This window comes from Kryptolebias marmoratus, linkage group LG21 (genome assembly GCF_001649575.2).
Source record: "Kryptolebias marmoratus isolate JLee-2015 linkage group LG21, ASM164957v2, whole genome shotgun sequence".
NCBI classification, from domain to species: Eukaryota; Metazoa; Chordata; class Actinopteri; order Cyprinodontiformes; family Rivulidae; genus Kryptolebias; species Kryptolebias marmoratus.
In genome coordinates this window covers 5,173,667-5,178,301 of record NC_051450.1, presented here as the reverse complement: position 1 = coordinate 5,178,301, position 4,635 = coordinate 5,173,667, and the positions used below count along the sequence as shown (strand labels likewise).

Sequence of the window (4,635 nt, the reverse complement as noted above, 5' to 3'; positions counted from 1 at the left end):
CATCAAAATTAAACGAAATAAACATTTGAAATATATGAGTTTGTATGTAATGTATGAATATAATATACAAGTTTCACTTTTTAAATGGAATTACTGAAATCAATCTACTTTTTCATGATATTCTAATTTTATGACCAGCACCTGTATGTTTCAACACTTAGTGTTAAATGCAACACTGTCAGAAATGCCTATTTATATTTCAATTTTGAACAATTAGGGAGATTTTTTTTCTCTACACTTACCACAAATGTGTTTTGTTAGGCCCTTTGGTTCAGCCCACTCCGTGTCCCATGGCTGCACTGAAAAACAAACAACAAAAAAAAACACACACTTAGTGCCAAGTTCCCAAAGCGATTTGCCAACTTTGAAGCAGAGAAAATGAAGTTTTAACTTCTCAGGGAGAATAGCTAATCAAACTCTAGAGCATGAACCTGCAGCAAAAACAGGATCTCTGGAGAGATGCGGAGAGATCAGCGGAGAGATGAGATGCGTGCCTGGATTGAAATATTTCTGTTCTCCTGTACTTTTAAAAGACAATGTTAGTAAGCTATCTGTTTGGCTGCACATTGAGAGATTTTCCTGTTTTTTTTCTGGTGATGTGTGACAAAATATCTCCATTACAAAGACTGAATGAAAAAACTGCTGACTGTGCGAAGGACAATAAATAATGATTACTGGTGAAGCCTATTTAAAGTTTGATCTCTTTAATCAATACACAACGTCTGAATCAGTATGAGATCTCTTAGGTAATTTTGTTCATCTTCTAGTATGAATAATTTCACATATTACATCTAAAAACATGGTCAATAATCAAGGTTAGTGCATCAAAACTGGGGCTGCAACAAATGATTATTTTAGCAGTCGCGACTAATCGGTCCAAACTTCTTGGAATGGTCAACAAATATTTTAATTAATCTGCTTCCTGTGGGAGCTCCTCCTGTTCACCTGATTTAATCTGCCCACCTGTGAATGTCTCTGCATTAATGTAATATAACCTTCTACAGCAAACTTAAATAATAACCTGTGAAACATTTGAATCTGAAACTAATCAAATGTTTTTATCATTTTACTTAATGTGACCATCACAAACACATTAGTAGTAAAGATTAAAATTAAAGTAATCTTTGTCATTTTAAACAACAACAACAACAAAAAACAAGCAAATATGTACCCAAAAATGGCCGAGACTGGGTGTGGAAGTTCAAGAATTTTTAAAGAGCTTCAAATGAAATGAAATAACAAAATAATACTAGTGTACAGTTTATAAAAAAAAATCCTTAAATTTACTAATGCAGAGCAGCCCTGTATTTTGCCAATTTAACCAAGTAACTGATTAAATATCCTTCAAATGAATTATTTACATTAGGTGGAAGAGGTTTATTATTTACATAAATGTGTGGGGTGCAGAAACACCCCCTCACTCATTTAGTACCCAAGACAACAAAAGTGAAAAAGTCAGTCAGTATCATAGTGATGGTCATCAGAAGAAAAGAGACTTTTCTACTTTAAACATTTAGAATTTCATGTGTTTAAAATTTCACTTTTACAACATGATGTTTTTCTTTACAGACAGACAAGGAAGGATCCCCACTTAGTGACTGAACAAATCAAACTTGCTCCTTCCTCCTGTTCATGCAGCACTTTATTGTATTTCAGAAGTTTGTCTTTTTTTTTTTCAGTACTCTGACATCAAGATCAACAAAACCTCCAAAGTCACCTGTGAAACCCTACTCTGCACACGTACAAAACGATCCATTTTTGGTGGAAATGTCTTTGATTTGATACACGTGACTGTGACAAAGACTGGAGTGAAAGGTTGAACACAAATCATTTTGACCCTTATAAGGCTTATGTTGTTTTAAATTAGTGTTTTGCGGAACACATGGTTATCCTTGTATATTATGTTTTTTTTTTTAGTTTTATGTGACCCATACCAGTTTTCCCCCCCTTAGTGTTGACAGCAGGCGGTGTTGCTGTAAGGGTGGATATGCTTACAAAACAGCTCCTGCCATAAAATGCCCTTTATATGTTGTGCTGTAATTCTGCACGTGTGCTGCTACGTGTCAGTTCTGCTTTGCATTATAATATTTTTACTATATGAGATCAGGGGCCATCAACAAAGTTTACTAGGAGGCCAGAATTTTTCTGATCAGACTCTGTGAGGGCAGGCTTTTGATGAATTATTTATTTAAAAACAAGAAATGTAAAAATCAAATGTTACAAACGAGAAATAAAAGATTATTAATTGAATACAAAGTTGTTGACAAAGAGTTACAGGTTTGCATGTATTTGACATCATTAATTTACAAATTCAACCCTACAAGCAGTAATTGTACATTTTATTTTTATTTCATTGTTAATCAAGGAAGAACCAGAGGAACACAAACAGCCTTAAGGTAATTTCTCACCGGGCTGCGACTAGTTTGTGAACGATGTTTAAGAGGGAGCGTCTAAAAATGTCTGAAAACATTCACAGGGTTGCTCAATTTCCTTGCGTGAGTCGCAAGGACGCACAATCTTGTCGCTTGAATTTTGAACACGTTCCAAAAATTTGTGCAACAAATTCTCTCTTAATTGTTGCGGCCGTCTTGAATCCGGTAAATTAAATCACAACCATGGGGGCAACTGTCAAGGTGGGTAAAAGGTGGCCCGAGGCAGGTACAATGTGGGTGATGAAACAGTGTCCGTGGCCAAGGATAAAACTGTTCACACACACACACACACACACAAAAATTGTGATTTTCAAAAACTGGCTGCGCTGATTGCTGGTTTAAAACACAATATGAATAGAGCAAAATAAACACAAGTTTAATCGAATTAACTAACTTTATAGTGGTTAAAGGCCAAGTTCTGATTAAACCACAAAGCCCCGAGCACTATCTACAAGGTCAGTAGTTTATCTTCAACCACTCGAGTGCAAAACCTTCCTCAAAGCTGCTTCCTTCAGAGATTCGTTGGAGAAACAAACAAAAAAAAAAGCAAACAAGTACATTTCAGAGCGAACAAGCAAAGGTTGCAGCTCAGATGAGTGTGTGTGGTGTTAATATACACAATCTGTGACAGACTGAGCTGCCAAACCTGAGCTCAAAGCAGGGAGACAGGAGGACACACGCAGTCCTAAAGCACAGTGGCAGAAAATGTCAAAATAAAAGAAACTGCATCAGGTTCTTAAGCAAATCCAGTGTTGTGCCATTGTTTACAAAGCAGACAAAGTGTTAAAAATGAAAAGCAGAGGCTTTAACCTGTCCTGTGAGCTTCACTTAAACAACACTGCAGAATTTTCTTACACATCCACATACACGTGCAGTAAAAGACAGATTTTCACAAACACAGGTAGGTTTGTTTTTTCTCTTTAGCAGGAGCTCTGCAAATGATTTGTGACAATGCTTTATTAAAAAGCAGCAGCAGCTCAGGTCTGTGTTAACCTGTATTAAGGTACGAGCAGGATTTAAACTAATCACTTCAAAGGCAACAAACTTTAGCAGGTTGAAAGTTAACCGATGTAAAACTCGACCACAATGATGAAACGTCTGATAAACAATATCTATAGAAGACGCACACTAAAAAACCTGGATAGTTAAAACACTGACCATAACACCAAAACTAATCTAGTTAACAAACACTGGCTAACTATTGATATTCTCCACAATAATACGGTTGCCTTGCAGGTTTAAACACTAAATATTAGACTCAGAGACTATGTTTCTAAGCTAAGGTGTATATACTACCTGTCACATTGAAATAACATCAATCAGGTACTCCAATAACTAACAGCAATGCAGTGCTAACAATCTGCAACGAAAGCTAAGTATGTTAGCTAGCTATCGATAAACTAGCTACAGAGGGGAAAAATCGATTTTTAAAAATGTTTCATGAAAATTTTAACTACCTCAAAGCTAGATTACTGTCTTTAGCCATCTTTAAAATATCCAACACACTGACCGAGCGGTGGTGTTCAAACAAGCACGAAAACCCAGCATGTTTATTTCTTTACCTTGAAAGCGGACATAGCTTTTAGCAAGCTAGCGTTACAAACTTATCCACTTTAGCCTGCAGTGCTAGCCGAGTTGCTAAGTAACTTACTGAGCTCAGCTCGGCTAAACCGTTCGCCATGACGGAGAGGTAGTCAAAGAGTAGGGCTGAGAGAGGAGGACGTATTTCTACGATATGCGGTCAGAAGTGCCCGGTAGTCGTTCGTGATGGCTTGACGCGGGAAGGCGCCGCTGTTTTACCTCGTTGGCTGATGCGCTCCTCTCCTTCAGTAGCGTGGCGGTGTTCAGCAGCCGTACAGGCCCCGCAGTCCGCTACTGCTCTGCTGCCATCCCTGTACGGAGGCTCCCGACGAGCCAAACAGCCGGGCGACAGGCGCGCCACCCCGAATACTGCTGTGTAATAACACGGGACATCAGGGGCACCGAACAAAAACACAATGTTATGTATCTGAAATAATAATTTTTAAAAATTCACAAACTGTGTATTTTGGAATTATAAGAGTTTGGAAAGCACCTTCCACAGCAATGACACAATGTTGAGTTGAATTGGAGACATTAAAAACTTTAATTAAAGCTGAAATCCTTATTAGAACATTTAAATTAAATGCCCATATTGTTTTGACAGATTTAACCCCAGTTCCTA

The 4,635-nt window shown here is 37.5% G+C and overlaps 1 protein-coding gene across 4 annotated transcripts in view; it reads right to left on the bottom strand.

The window, feature by feature from the left end:
- The window catches only part of LOC108248254 (NEDD4-like E3 ubiquitin-protein ligase WWP1), a 37,237-nt gene extending 32,866 nt beyond the window's left edge, over positions 1–4,371 (bottom strand). For 2 of the 4 annotated variants that reach the window (XM_017436902.3, XM_017436907.3), the window contains exons 1-2: positions 4,233–4,371; positions 243–299 (exon numbers count right to left, since the gene is read on the bottom strand). The gene's annotated coding sequence lies outside the window, so the exon portion shown is untranslated. Of the gene's footprint in view, positions 1–242; positions 300–3,994; positions 4,212–4,232 lie in introns of those variants that run through there. The other 2 variants (XM_017436905.3, XM_017436904.3) reach the window with 2 other exon arrangements.
- Between the last annotated feature and the right edge of the window lie 264 nt (positions 4,372–4,635).